The 15,412-nt window shown below is 65.4% G+C and overlaps 1 protein-coding gene across 2 annotated transcripts in view; it reads right to left on the minus strand.

Annotated features, from left to right (window-relative positions):
- SYT2 (synaptotagmin 2) overlaps positions 1–15,412 on the minus strand; it is a 78,924-nt gene that overhangs the window by 16,357 nt on the left and 47,155 nt on the right. Inside the window, exon 1 of one of the 2 annotated variants that reach the window (XM_077902493.1) lies at positions 10,197–10,339. The exons of the other annotated variant lie outside the window; for it this stretch is intronic. The gene's annotated coding sequence lies outside the window, so the exon portion shown is untranslated. Of the gene's footprint in view, positions 1–10,196; positions 10,340–15,412 lie in introns of those variants that run through there. 2 annotated transcript variants of the gene reach the window in all.

Consider the following 15,412-nt stretch of genomic DNA (forward strand, 5'->3'; position numbering starts at 1 on the left):
GTGCGGCGGGGCAGCGGCCTGGCTCCAGAGAACCCACCTGGCCATACTCCCCCAGCCTGGTCGTGGGCTGGGAGCGTCCCGGGCCAGGACCCCGAGCCCCCCGCTTGCTCTCCCGGGAGCTGAAGCATCGCTCTAGGCCCACTGTCGCCGAGCATGTTGCCAGCCTCTGCCACGGGCTGCACGAGAGGCGGGAGGGGGCGGGCGGAGGGTGGTCCCCTCCCCGCGCCTGCCGACACCGAGCCTTGGGCGCCGCCTGGACGAAGCCCACCCCCGCGCAGGCTGCAGCCTCTCATTTCTGAAGGTCCACGCGCAACACACCTTACGGCAGGAGAAACCGGGAGCTAGAAGGCGGGAGGGACGGGCCCAGGTCGCAGGCTTTGGGGGGCTCAGGCTCGGAGGGTCCTGCGCTGGGGTCCCCTGTGCCCCCCAGGCCCCCTCCTCCCCCGGGGCTCTCCGGCCTCAGGCTCAAGATGAGGGAGGAGCTGTGCGTACCAGCACTTTCCAAAACCCCGAAGGGACACAGGCTCGTGGGGTCATGAGCGCCCCGTCACTGAGGGTATTCAAGCTGAGACCGGACCCTACTGGAAGGGAAGACACAGACAGGGAGGGGGCACACCTCGGCCTCGAGGGGCTTCAAGGTCCCCCGTCCCGCCCTGGGGGTCCCCCACCTGCCACCACGGGCCTCGGGCACCCAGGCCCCACCAGCTCCCAGGCTGCGCCGGGGAGGAGGGGCCACCCCGATCCTGAGGGGGCTCCCCCCACTGCGGGGATGGCCGGGGGCTCGCAACTCAGTGCACATTGGAGCCCCCCTGGAGAAAGCCGGCCAGACGCCCGGGGCCGCATGGGCAAGCCCGCGTCCGGCTTCCTCCGGGAACGTTAGCTCCCGGTTCCCCGACTGATCTTAAATGCGCACAAACTCCTGCCACGTGCTCCTGATTCACTCGGTGGTTTCAATTCTGCTGTTTCTGGGTTTTTGACAGGGCTCGGGGTAGGATGGGGGACAAGCAGGACGAAGGAGGGTGTGGGGGGCCTCCTCCCTGGGGTGGCTGTCAAGGGGAGAGGGGGCCGGCCCAGCCCTAGGGGTGCACTGGAGGAAAAGGTGAGCGTGGAGCCTCATCACGCCCACGGAGCTTAAACATAGTGGGACCCCCAGGCACTGGGGGCGGGGGAGCTGGGGACGCAGGCGGGAGCGGCGGACCCTGGGGGCTGCGTGGCCACCGCCCATGGGCAGGGGCGCTGGGAGATGCCACACCTGATGCCCACCGGGCAAAGAGGTGAACCCTGGGGTGACTGCGCCCCACGCAGACATAGAGGGAGAAGCGCCGGTGACACCCACCTGCCCCGCAGCACTTCGGGGCCCACCGCTCCCCGACACTCTGCTCAGCTTCCCCGGGGCCCAGCACCCCTCAAAGGTCCTTTACATCGGCTGTACCTGCTGTGCAGGCTTCTGGACTAGACAGCCGTCACTCAGTCCTCCCCCTGCCACCTGCCAGCCTGGTGACCTTGGAGAAGGACGCCCCTGTCCCGCACTTGTTCCCTCCTCCACAGAGGGCACCACCGATCCCCACCACTCAGGGTTAGGTGCACCAGCCCAGCCTCCGGGTGCCCGGAACGCGGCAGGACCTCCACCCGCAGGTTTCGGGGCACAGGGAATCTGGAGCAAAGGGAGGGCCTGGGAAAGGCAGGGCTGGATGGCGGATGCAGAGGGGGCGCGGCCACCTAGCCTGGGGGGCCGGGCGTGGGAAACACTGGCGCCCTCCCTGAAAAAGGGGGGGCACCGGGGGAAGCCGGGGGGAGGGGTGTGCTGGGTGCCTCCCCACACGTGGTCCCCGGCCAGGAGGCAGCCCCAGCCCCAGAAGCCGACTGGGGGGCTGAGGCTGTGGGGTCTCCAGGCTCTAGGTAGCAGAATTCCAGAGGGACAGGCGTCCAGATAAGGGAAACCAGGGACAGCAGTGCAGGGGAAACGGCTCTCTTCCTGGCTTAGCCCATAGGAGAAGGCCCTCGGCCGGCAAGGGCTCTAGGACGAGGGCGGGGGCTCTAGGATGAGGGATGGGGGCTCTAGGATGAGGGATGGGGGCTCTAGGATGAGGGCGGGGGCTCTAGGAGGACAGAGGGGGCTCTAGGACGAGGGAGGGCTACAGGGCCCTGCCCGCCACCCCGCTCAGCCCCAGCCCGTCCCAATTACACTCTGGGGGGGAAGCGGGGCTGAGCACCAGGGTGACCTGGGGCCCTGGGCATCGACTCCAGCCCCCCTCGGGGCTCAGGCTGCTGAGGATAGAGCACGGGGCTCACACAGGCCCCAAGAGCAGCAGGCACCTCAGGATCCTTACTCCAGCCGCTTCCTGAACAACAGGAGGCCAAGACCCAGGGAAGGGAAACTGCTTGCTTGCTTTTCTTTTTTAAAAGATCTTGTTTATCTATTCAAGAGAGACCCAGAGAGAGGGGCAGAGACCCAGGCAGAGGGAGAAGCAGGTCCCTGCGGGGAGCCTGACGCGGGACTCGATCCCGGGACCTGGAGTCACAACCTGGGCGGAAGGCAGACGCTCGACCCCTGAGCCACCCGGGCGTCCCGGAAATTGCTTTCTTTCTTTTTTAAAAAGATTTTATTTTATTTTAGAGAGACAGAGAGCGCATGAGGGGGTGGGGGCGGGACAGAGGAGGAGGGAGAAAGAATCAGAGCAGAACCCGATGCAGGGCTCGATCTCACAGCCCCGAGATCATGACCTGAGCCGCAATCAAGAGTCGGACGCCCAACCAGCTGAGCCCCCCAGGCACCCCAGAAATTACTTTCAAGTCAGTGAGAGAGCCGGAGCCTGAATCTAGGACACTTTGCACCACCCTGCACTTCCCACACCCCCACCCTCAGGCACAGAACCCCCGCCCCTCCGCCTCTGAAACTGCACCCGGGAAGCTGTATATACCGGGGGACCTGAAGTGGGGCTCAAAGGGACACAAGCAGTTCCCGAGGCCACGGAGCAGATCACACAGAAGTGCAGGGCGTCTGGTCCTCTTTCCCAGGAGGCAACGAACACCTAAGCAGCCGCTCCTACGGGCCGGGCAGCTGCTGGGGGCTCTCTCGTTCCTCGTCGCCTTCAAACCCCACACACAGAGGCACAGGGCGAAGGGGCCACTGGCAGACCGACCGCGTTCAGGTCCTGGCTTTGCTCGCTCAGCATCCTCGGACGCATCACTTGGTCTCTGGGCCTCGGTCTCCTCATTTTGTACAAGGAGACGAACAACAGTGCCCACCTCACAGAGCATACGGAGGTGATCCCCGCAAAACACCTACAACAGGGGCTGAGAAAAGGTAACTTTCAAAAGTAAGTGTATCACTCGAGCCAGCAGTTCCACTCCCAGGAACGCGCCCCGGAGGCGCAGAGATCTCTGTTCTCTGGGGACCCTGCACGGGCAGGGCAGGTGGAGCACGAGACTCTGCATCTCGGGGCTGTGAGTTCGAGCCCCACGTTCAGGGCAGGGATGACTTTAGAAAACAAGCCCTTACGTGAATGTGCGTTAACAGTCAAAATCCAACCCACAGGTCCATGGGCTAAGACGGCGGCAATGTGTGGTCCCTCCGCACAGCGAGATATCTCTCAGCAATAACAAGAAATGGAGTGGCACCTGCGACACCCCAGAGGGGCCCTGAAAACAATGTAGGTGAAAGAGGCCAGACGCGAAAGAACACACATCACGGGCAGCCCGGGGGGCGCAGGGTTTGGTGCCGCCTGCAGCCGAGGGCGTGATCCTGGAGACCTGGGATCGAGTCCCGCGTCGGGCTCCCTGCAGGGAGCCTGCTTCTCCCTCTGCCTGTGTCTCTGCCTCTCTCTGTGTCTCTCATGAATAAATAAATCAAATCTTTAAAAAAAAAAAAAAAAAAGAACACACATCAGATGATCCTGTTCATGGGAAGCCTCCAGGAGGCAAGTGCGCAGAGGCAGGCCGCAGGACACCGATTGGTGAGGGCTCGAAGAAAGGAAGGATGAATGGCTGCAAATGTGTGCAGTTTTCTATTTGGGGTGGCGGGGAAAAAAAAAAAGCTCTGATATTAGATTGTGGTGGTGTTTGTACAACTGCGACTGCACTAAAAACCACTGAGTCGTGCCCTTGGGGTGAATGAACTCTTTCAATAAACTTTTTCTTTTTTCTTAGTAGAAAAAGATCAATGTGCCCCCTGGACGTAAGGACGTCGGATCCCAGTTGGAGGGGAGGGCGATCCCGCACCTACCCCGATGTGCCTAGCAGGCTGCAGGACCTGACTTTGTGCAGGACCTGACGCTGTGTTATTGGTTCCGGGCTCCAATTCCAGGGCTCTTTCCTGAAGCTTCTCCTGAGACCTAACGCAGCCCAGACTCCCCAGCGTCTTGGGCCGATCTTCCGTTCCCTCCCCCGACAAGGCCACTCGGCAAATCCCCCGGCTGTCTAATCTACGTCCTTCCAACGTCTGGAGGTACGAGGCACAAGGAGATGTGAGGTCAAGGCCAAGGTCGCAGGAGACAAGCAGCAGGCTGCGCCCCTACATTTCGAGCCAACGCCTGACGCCTTCCCAAGCCTGGGGAATGGAGCGGGTGAAGGACAGTGGACTCTGAGCATGAGCTCACGGCTGACTTTGGAGGCGACCTTGGCAGAGCAGCCTCAGCTCTGGGGCTCTTGGTAAAATGATATTTGGAAAGAGGCTCCGAGGAGGGCCCCAGAGGTGACATTTCCAGGGCCCCGAGTAACTCTGCAATAAAGAGTCCTGCCCTCCACACCTGCCGCTCACCCCAGGTGACCAGCCGTGGGACAGCGGGCATCTCTCAGCCGCTGGCGCGGGCACGTGCAGCCCGGTCACCCCTGCAGCCCTAGGCAGAGAACGCCGGCGACAGCACGTGAGACCCCTGGCCTAATCATCAACCCGATACTGTCAGCAGGTCAGCTTGGCTGACCCCCCCCCCCCGCCCGCCCCAGGAAGCACACAGATTGAAGGGGATGTAAAAGTGCTGTCAAGCAGGGTCCCTGACTCACCTGGCAGGAATGGTGCTGAGCACGACGTTGCCCCGGTGCCCGGCTCCCGGGCAGCCCCTTCCCCGCCTCCCTGCTCTGCAGACGCCTGCCAAGGGTGGAGGGGAGGCCGGAGAGCCGCCGGTCCTGGCCATCCCAGGGAAGGCACGACCCATCTGTGTGCGGCTCTGGCCAGGGCGTCCCAGTGTGAAGGGGCTGTTCTCCAACCCTCCTGCTCTCTGCTTGCACAACTGAGGCCACGTCCAGAAACACTCTGGCCGCCTGGCCCAGAAGCATGTAGAGACCCAAAACCACCATCTCTTTTCCAGCCCAGATGAAAAAGAGCAGACACTAAGAGAGGGCCACGGGGTCGGGTGCCGTTTGTAGGAGGTCCAACGGCCGGAGCCTCAGCCAGGAGGCCCGTGTGCCTCAGGGGGCTGGGACGGGGCTGCGTCCTCTAGGCACGCTGGTTTTTCCAGGCCATCACCCACTTCACTGGGTCCCCGGGACACCTCGGAAGGGGTGAGAGAGACAGTCGTCCTTCTCCACCTTCTCAGACGGGGACAACCGAAGTCCAAAGATGGGAAGCAGCAGCAGGCGTGGGACCACGTGTAGGAAATCGGCAGTGCGATCGCAGCCTCCAGGTCCTTCGGATGGAAGCAGTCACACCCCCGCCTCACCCCACTCCTAGCTCAGTGTTACGTTTCTTTTTCTACACAACGTCCGTCTCCGTTTTAAGAGACACCACAACCGGGGCTAAATCTTCATCAGCGCCCTAGGCCCGATGCTCCCTTCTCACACTTATCGTATCCGCCCGACGGCGCACCCACGAATGTATCTCTGTGTTAAAGATGAAGAAACCGAGGTACCGAGTGTTTAAACGACAAAATCCCAAGGGGTTGGGGTTACCTGGCGCCCTGGCCTCTGAGGCCTCAGGCTCTGCAGCAGCGCTGAGTGTCCAGGAGGCCGAGCCTGCCGCGTGTGCGGCATCCAGGCTGGGGAGCCACCACGGGGGGCGGGGGGCGGGCGGTGCGTAGCCCTGGGGCCAGGTGCTGGGGGACGTGGGCACAGGCCGCAATCTGCCTCTGAGCAGCTGGCTGCCCCCGAGCCCAGCCCCGGCCAAGCAGCAGGCAGCAGGCTGCAGGCGGCTCGGAGGTGGCGGCCGGGCCCACTGCAGGCAGCAGCTCCCAGAGCCGCGCCAGACGGGCGGGTGGTCAGGCTGCAGGTCTCCTGGGGCTCGGGGCGGCTGGTGGGGGCCGAGGGGCTCCCTTCCTCCCCCCTCCTCCCCACCCCCCCAGCCCCTCAGCCCAAGCCGCAGCAGGGCCAGGCCCGGGGTGGGGGGGGCACAAGGGCCACAGGTGCAGCCCGGGTGGCGGTGGTGGCAGCGCGGGCCTCCAGGAGCCTCACGGTGGCCTCTTGAGGGCAGGTGAGGGGCAGGTGAGGGAGCGAGCTCACTGGTAGAGTGGGGAGGGGAGCTCGAGGGCCCACCCCGTGAGGCCAGGCTCCCCAGCAGATCCCGGGAGGGCAGTGGGTCCAAGGCTCGAATCCCTGCTGCAGGGCAGCCCCCCCCTTCCAGATGCGCCCGTTGTCAGGGTGCAGGGAAGCTCCACGGTGCAGGGAAGCTCCACGGGCAGCGCCGGGATCGCGGAAGCCACTAAGTGGCCCGGCAGTGGGCTCCAAATCCATTTCCGCCGAGGAAAGGCTTGGGCGGACCCCCAGCCCCGACCCAACCTCAGGGCACGGAGAACACGGAAGTGGGATGCGGGGGACAGGGAGGGGGGAAGCTAACAAAACAAAGGCAAAGGGGAGAAAAAAGCCATTCGGAGCCTCTGTCGACCTGCCAAGGACGTTCCGCATCTTTCCGCCGGGGGCCCAGATAAGGAGGCGGCGGCCTCGCTCAATGGGCCATCTGCTGCGACGCCTTTCTGCAAGAGCTGGGGCCGAGGTGTCAGCTCCGAAAAATACAGGAAATGTGTTAAGGATCGGGCGGGGGGGGGGGGGGGGGGAGGGGGTGGAGCCACGGATGCCAAGGGTCAGCGGAGGCCAGAGACCCAGGGGTGCCCCTTTAGGAGAGCTCACAGCCCTCCCAGCCCCACTCCAGGACTGCGCCCCCCCCCCAAGGACTGATGGCCACCAGGCCACCACAACGGCGGGGCACGGGGGAGGGAGCGTCAGGAAGAAAGCCCAGAAGGGATCTCATGCTCAGGGCCGTGATATTTCTGCCTTTCTTCTGCTCTGTGTCTCTGTCCCCCATTCCTTTCTCACGCGCATTTGCGTTCACTCCCGCACAGTGTGGCTGTCCCGAGGCCACGAGTGTGCCTACCCCGACAGGCAGGACATGACAGGCGGCACAGCAGCAAGAGCTGCAGCCCGGGGCGACGGCCTCGGATGCTGGGCCACCTACTGCTGTCAGTGCTGTCACCTGCAACATGGGAACGCCCTCAGCACGGGCGTCGGAGGTGCCTTCCCATTGGCGACCCAAGTCCCTTCTGAAGCAAGCGAGGCCTGTGGCCTTGTGCTTGGAGCTGGAAGGCACCTGCCTGGGGCTCAACGGCGGGGTGGAAAGAGCTGGGGACGTGGGCCCGCAGGTGCTGGCGTGGTGCCATCTGGGGCGCGGATGTGCCGTGCATCCCAGGAAGCCCCTCCCTGAGTCACCGTGTGCCCATGGTCAGAGTCAGACACTGGAGGACACGAACCCCCAGCCCCTCAGCACCTCGTGCCATGGTTCCGCTTGCCTGACATGCGTGGAGATGCCTCTTGCCCAAACCTGTTCAGCTTGCTCACAGCTGAGGTGGAGCGGAGGGCTGGGCCGCCGGCGGCCTGTGTGCCCTCCTCAGCCAGAAGCCTCCAGCCCCTCCAGCCCGCCGTGGCGAGGGGCGGTGAGGGCAGGGCCCGCCAGGCCCAGAAGCTGCGGGGTCCGTGGCACCTCTGGCTCACAGACACTAGCCCCGAAGACCGTGGGTGGGACTCGCCTAAGGTGGTGTGGCCAGTCGGGAGACCCCAAGTCCTGGCCCTGCCGCCCCCACACAGCCCACCGCTGCACCCCCACCCCTCCTGGCTCTGGGGTCTGGGACCCTGAGCGTCCCCCAAGGCCGAGCTGGTGCCTCTGCCAGGCCTGCCACGCCAGCCCTGACGTGGGATCCAGGCTCGGCAATCCCTGGGCCTCAGCTGGCTCACTCCTGGAAGGTTCAGGAAATGCAGTACAGCTTCCATGTGTCCTCGTCACAGAAGGGACCGGACGCGTGGCAGAAAGTGGGGAAGGGAGAGCTAGAGGCAAACAAGTGTGAGGGCACAGCAAAGTCAAGCAGGTATTTTTCTTTCACATGAAGTTTCTGCTGCAGAATGATGCTACCGGTGAGAGGGAGGGAGGGGGGAGGGAGGGAGGGAGGCAGGGAGGCAGCACTGCTGCTCCGTTCAGTAGGGAAGCGGGAAGTGCTGGAAGCCCAGGGGAGATCCCAGGGCCCTGGCAGGGAGGCACCAGCAGCCCCGCTCCCTGCTCCCCTGCTCCGGCTCCCACAGGCTTCTTGCCTGCCTGACTAGCAGCTACCACTGAGGACGCCGAGGGCTCGGCACTGGACGAAGCATCTTCCGTGTGTTTCGTGCTTAACGCTCACAACCATCCTAAAATACCACCACTATTTTCATTTCCACTGAGTAACTGAAGCTCAAAGATGTAAAATACTGTATCTGGCTCAAGGTCATGCAGCCGACAACCCGCAGAGCCCAGGGTCTCCCGAGGATTCACTCCAGGGCGTGCAAGGCCCAGAAGGTGGAAGGCGGCCCCTCCATACAGGGTTTGCAGTCTCCAGCCGCCTCCGCCCCGGGACAGACAGGGCTGGGAGGGGGTGTACACCACCTGCCGCCATCACCCAGCCAGGCCCCTGCCAGCTATTCAGACACCGTCCAGACTTTCAGCCCCAGAACTGGGAGGTTGGCAGGGCCCTGGGAAGTGATCTAGTTCAACCCTCTTGATGGACAGGTGAGGAGAGCCAGAGGGGGGCTGGCCCAAGGTCACACAAGGTCACACAAATGGGAGGCAGAGCCTGGACTTCAACCCAGGCCTCCTGTCCTAAACCAGGACTCTCCCCCGCAACACCCTGAGGCCCAGTGAGAGGCTGCTGTTCCGTCTCAACTGCAGACAAAACCAGGGTTCAGGAGAGCAGGAGTGGGAGTGATGGGACGGTGAGGCTGCACCCCGGGCTGTGGGGGCTCCTGCAGTGGGGAGCTCTCCTGACAGAGAGCCACTCTCTCTAAACAGGACTCCTTCAGGCCACCCTTGTCTGATGCGGATGCAGCCCTGTCTGGAGCCAGGGGCCAGCAGCATGACCTTGGGGGGTCCTTGACCCCCTCCCACCCTCGCCGGTGTCACTGGGAATGTCTCCCCCTGGAAGGCTCTGTCCCCGGCCCGGAGGACGGAGGACGTGTGCACTGGAGAGCCGGATAAACTACTGGAAAGAGACGGTGCATGAGCAGGCTGAGGGGCTCCAGGCCCTGCCGACTTTCTGGGGTGCTGGGGAGCCAGTTCCCCTGAGGCAGCAGCTGGTGAGGCTGCGCCCCACCCACTCCTTCCCTCGCCCTCCCCTGCCCGCCAGGCCCCCCGGAGTCCGAGGCGGGAGGCGTCCTGTAGGCAAGCTCCGGAGCCCCATTCCGCAGATGGGGACACTGAGGTTCAGAGCGCCGCGCCAGTTGTGCAAGGTCACGGGCTGGGTCAGGATGGAGGCTTCCCGACGGCCCCTGGACCCGCAGGTTCGCGGCTGGCTCCAGGCTGCAGCCCCTCCCCGGGCACGGAGCGCTCAGCCTCAGGTCGGGGTCTGCGCGCCCGCCGCCCGCCGCCGCCCCCCGCCCCGTCCGGGCTGGGCTGGGACAGCGCCGTGGCCGTGGCCGCGGGCTCCAGGGCGCACCACCCCGGGGTCGCCCCCGCCCCCCGCCCCGTCCCTCCAGGCGGCCGAGCGCTCGGCCCCCGCCCCCGCCCCGACGCCGCCGCAGCGCTCCCGCCGCCCAAGTTCGCCGGGGAGGGGGGCGGGGGGGGCTCCGTGCGCGGGGCTCGGCGGGGGCGGCGGGGGCGGCGGGGGGCAGCGGGGCGGGGCCAGGGCGGGGGGCTCCGGGGCGCGGGGGGGTCTCGCCACCCCCCCCCCCCGTCCCGCGCGCGCTTCGCCCCAAAGTCGGAGCGTCCCGGCCGCGCCCCAGGCCCTCGCGGCGCCCGACCACGGGGCTCTTACCGCGTCCAGGCGGGGCGGCCGGGCCGAGGTCGGGCCCCCCTGCACCTCGCGGCCGCCGGGTCCCTGCGGCTCCCCCGCCGGCTGCGCCCCGCCCCGCTCCGCTCCGCGCTCTGCGGTGGTGCCTGGTGCCGCGCTCCGGCTCCCGCTCCCCCCGCCCATCCGGATGCTCCGCCCCGCGCGGCCCCTCGGGGCGATCCCCCCTGCGCCGCGGACCCCGCCCCCGCGCGCCCCTGCTCGCGCCGGACTCCGGGCCGGGGGACCCCGGAGCCGCGGAGCCCCCCGGACCCCTGCGGAGGAGCCTTCCCTGGCCCTGCGCCCCCAGAGCCCCCCGGATCCCTGCACCCCCCCAGCCCTCCCCGGCCCTGCGCCCCCGGAGCCCCCGGGCCCCTGCACCCCTCCAGCCCTCCCCGGCCCTGCGCCCCCGGAGCCCCCCGGATCCCTGCACCCCCCCCAGCCCTCCCCAGCCCTGCGCCCCCGGAGCCCCCCGGATCCCTGCACCCCCCCCAGCCCTCCCCAGCCCTGCGCCCCCGGAGCCCCCCGGATCCCTGCACCCCCCCCCCAGCCCTCCCCAGCCCTGCGCCCCCGGAGCCCCCGGGCCCCTGCACCCCCCCAGCCCTCCCCGGCCCTGCGCCCCCCGGAGCCGCGGAGCCCCCCCGGACCCCTGCGGAGGAGCCTTCCCGGGTCCTGTGCCCCGGGAGCCCAGGGCGGGGAGCGGGCGCCGACGTGCTTGGGGGGACGCGGGGGGACGCGGAGCAAGAGACAAGAGGACCAGGGGAGCAGCGGGGTCCAGCTCGAGGGCGGAGGCCGGGTGCAGGGGTGCAGGGCTCGGGACAGAGCAGGGGTACGCTGCGCTGGGCCTGGCTCCCAGGGAGGAACCCCCCCCCCCCCCCCGGGGCTCCCCAGTGCCCACAGGTCAGCTCCCTCCCTCAACCCTCCCCAGCACCCGGAGGACCCAGGACCGGGCATCCCACGTGCAGGGAGGCCTGACCTCAGGCCCCCAGCTCAGGACCTGCTGGTCCCATCTGGGCTGCTCCCAGCCCACCCCACCCCTGCCCTCATCCCCACACCCTCCCCTTCACCCTCGGCTTTCCTCGGGCCTGCTCCTGTGCTGCATCTCAGACTCAAGAACCAAGTTTGGGGTTTGACCCAGGAGTTGATCCTCCCCCCCCAAAATATGCTCTATGTGTATGTGTTGGGGGGGCGTCGCTCAGAGCCTCCCAGGGCTTCTTATCTGCACCAAGTGGGAGATCCCTGGGAATCCCCGGGAGCTACAGCGAATCCCCTGTCCCCCACCAGCCCCCCGGCATCCTCATCACCCCAGCCTGGCCACTGCAACACTGCGACACCGGCCACGGGCAGGCGGGAGCCTGTCTTCAGAGCAGCAGCTCGCTCGTCACGGCCTGGGGCTGCAGAAAGAGCTGATTCAGGGATTTCCAGGCTGCAAGCCACGTGGGGGAGCGTGTGTCACCCATGTACCCGGCACATCGGTGCTGGGGAGGGGTAGGAGGGGGCAGGGGACAACAGAGATGCTGAGACTCTGCAGTCAGCTTTGCTGACCCCCCCTCCAGGGGGGACAGGGGACCTACCACCAAAGCCTCAAGGTCAGATGCTCTGCAGGAGGACATGGGGATCCCCCGCCCCCGCCCCGGGCCAGCACACCCCTACCACAGGGCTGCGGGGACCCTGTCATGTCACTTGGCTGCTCCCCTTCTGTTTGGGGGGGGGATGCTTCTCTTGTGAAAGCTGCCCAAGGCTTTTCTGCCAGGAGGGAGGAAAAGGCTGAAAGTTCAGCGGGTGGCCGCGGCAGCCAGACCAGGACATGCTGAGACCCTGCCCTGCAACCCTGCAGCTGCTGGCCCCGGAGAGGGAAGCCCTGAGGACTGCAGTGCGTCTGGATCCGGGACAGACAACACGAACCCCGCTCCTCCTGGCAAAACCCAGGAAAGGATACCGGAGTCTGTTCACGTGGGTCTAAGCACAGAAAACAGAGCATTTATATGGGACCATGTCTGCTCCTCGGGAAATACCTGCGTTTAGCGTATAGGATTCCTGCGCGGTGCCCTCTCCCCTCCAGGGCAGTGGGACTGTGAGAGGGTCAGGGGGGTCACGTGGCACTCGCACAGGCGGGGCTGGGTCAGGATGGGGACGTGGGAGCATCACGCTGCCTTGAGGAGAGCCAGCGTCAGTTTGCTCAGAGCCCCCAGGCCCCCGAGGGGACCCCCATGCAGCGAGGGGCGGGGGCAGCAGCCTTGATCCTTGCCAGCAATCCCCAGCAGGGAAGCAAGAGAGGGACACTTCTTCACGCCCTGAGGGATAGGAAGCCCCCAGGGGCCAAGGGACCCACTCGGGTACCTGTGTGGTCTTGGTGCTGAGTTACGGCAGGGAGGCGGGTCCTGTGACTTCAGATGCTGACCCTCGTCCAGGGGACGTGAGCTGGCTGCACAGCTGCAGCTGTGGCCTCTCCCAGGGGGCTCCTGGCGGTTACACCCCCATCCCCCCCATCCCCGCCTCCCTGTGGGCAGCTCCACCCCTCACCCTCTGAGCCCAGCCGCCCTGATGTCCTCGCAGGTCCTGAGGAGCCGTGCTCTTCCCTGCCACGGAGCCCTTGCACATGCTGCCCTGCTGCTGCGGGTCCCCACTGCGGTGCCCCCGCCCTGCCACTCTCGGGTCCCCTGTGCCTCTCGTCTGTAGCACTGGTCACCCTTGCCGCTCCCTGTTGGAGGCGACCCCCTGCCTGGGCCGGGAGCTCCAGCAGGGAAAGGACCCCTGCCGCCCTGGCCGCTGCAGAGCCCGAGCCCAATACACCGTAACGGTTCTGAGGCTCAGGTCCTCAGGTCCTGGCACTGCCACTTGTGTACTGGGCCGTGTGACCTTGGGCAGATTCCAGGGCTTCTCTGGGCCTCAGCTTCCTCATCTGCAGCCTGGGGATTTTAATTATAAAATAGGGTCCTGGAAAGAACTGGGGGGCAAGGAATGGAGGGACCAACCCGGTGCCGTTCCTGGCCTTCCCGTGTTAAAGACATAGAGGCTCTGAAGAAATACAAGAGGAACGAGGGCTGAAGGGTGGCAGAATGGCCATATCCGTGTGCTTGCGGCCTCTCCCTGGGGTGCCAAGCGGGTGATGGCAGGGGCGCTGGCTCCTCCCCGCACTGCCGGGGGTCTCTCAGCCCCTCGGATCCTCTGCTCGGGGCCTGTGGTGGCTTCTGGAGTCACAGGAGCAGGGCTGCTCGGGGCTGGTGGTGGGTGGCGGGCCTGGGGGCGGAGGGGAGTCCCCTTCAGTCTGTACCTGTACCAGCGGCTCCATCCCTCCTCCCCCCTCCAAGGAGATGCACAGGAACCCCATGCCCGGGCTCTGGGCTGCAGTCCAGCCCCGCGGGGTCAGGCTCCCATCCATATGCTCCCTGGGCCCGAGCCTGGAGGGCGGATGGGGAGTGCGTCCTGAACAGGACTCGCAGCCTCCCGGGCGCCTTCCTGTTGCTGTTCCTACGGCCTCCCTTCTACTCCCTTCTATGGGAGCGCCCAGCCCACCCTGAAGGCCACGGCCCCCTGCTCCAGCCTGGTCCCCGGGGAGCGGCGAGGGCAGCCCTGCTGAGAGCCCCCACCCCACTGCCCCAGCCCGGGCTGATGCGAGAGGGAGAAAGAAGAGGCTCAGAAACCAGCCCAGCTCTTCACCTTGACCGAGCTGCCCCCACTTCAGGCCTGTCCAGACAGAGTAATGGTTCGCAGGCCTTCCCTTCCAGAAATGCAATTGGATTTCTGCAAAGAGCCTCTAAATCCTGCAGCCACCACCAAGACCAGCACCAGTGCGGGCGGTCCTCCTCCCCGTCCCCTGCGCCCTCAGCTTCACTGAGTAATCCGAGCGGGGTCTCTGCTGTTCATCAGCGGCCACAAGACTTGGGGTCTTCACAGCAGTCCTGGGCGACAGGGCGGAAACTCGGCTGCGCAAAAATAGGCGCAGCCGTAAGCCCTTGGGCAACTTTCTCAACCTCTCTGTGCCTGGCACCTGGGTGGCTCAGGGCGTGACCCTGGGGTCCCGGGATCAAGTCCCACGTCCGGCTCCCTGCATGGAGCCTGCTTCTCCCTCTGCCTGTGTCTCTGCCTCTCTCTCTGGGTCTCTCAGGAATAAGTAAATAAAATCTTTAAAAAATGGTCTCTATCTCACACAATAATTTGAAGATTGCATGAGAAATACATGTGAGAAACTTAGAAAAATGCCTGGGACACACTGAGGACTCAGCAAACGTCAGCTATTATTTGTATATTATTTCTCATCTTGCAGGTGAGGAAACATAAAAACAGCTCCTGTTTCCTCGGTGCGCGCTCTGTGCAGCGTTTAGCGTGATCGTGGGGGCGGACCAGTCCGGGATGGGCCACAGCTCAGAACCACACGCATGTGGTGAGCCTGGGGAGTGTGTTGACGTCCCTCTCGTGGAGTATTTATTTGCATCCACTGGTTTACAAGGGGCCCAGAGCACACCCTGCCTACGATGGGCTCCTGGCACTTGGAGACGTAGCTGGCCGACTTCAAATAGACGTTTCCGATAAATAGTCAAGAAGGAGGAATACAGGGTCCGAGGACGCCTGGGTGGCTCAGCTGATTGGGCGTCTGCCTTTGGCTAAGGTCATGAGTCTGAGGTGCTGGGATCAGCCCCGCATGGGGCTCCCAGCCCCGTACAGAGCCTGCCTCTGCCCCCCTCCTGCTGTGCCCACACGCTCACTCGCTCTCTCCCTCTCTGTCAAATAAATAAAATCCTTAAAAAGGAATACGAAATGAGCCAGATCGCACAACAGGGCTGGGGGCAGAGGGAGAGACCCCAGGTCGGCTAGCGTGGCTGACCCCGACCATGCCGGACCCCGCGGTCCAGACAGACAAAGAGCAGGGTGGCCGAGGGGCTCTCCAGAGCCGGTGCTCTAACCCTCCAGCCCGCTCAGGCCGCCCTGCCCCTCGAGTGAGCGCGGGGGACACTGGTCTCACTCTCCCTTTCGCCAGAGCCTGCGGAGCAGCGGGCGGGAAGGTGGAAAGCCTGGGCTCGGGCACGTCAGCGGGGGCGCAGGATGGGCAGTTGTGTGTGACGACCCAAGACGCAGCCTGGGTGGCGAGCGGCAGCCCGAACCCGTGTCACTGCACGCACGGCCTCCCCGCAGGAGCAGGCGGGTGTGTGGAGCTGACGCAGGGCAGGTGCAGACGCGCCCATGACCCGGATGGCCGGCTACAG

Source organism: Canis aureus, chromosome 6 (assembly GCF_053574225.1).
Source record: "Canis aureus isolate CA01 chromosome 6, VMU_Caureus_v.1.0, whole genome shotgun sequence".
Taxonomy (NCBI): Eukaryota; Metazoa; Chordata; class Mammalia; order Carnivora; family Canidae; genus Canis; species Canis aureus.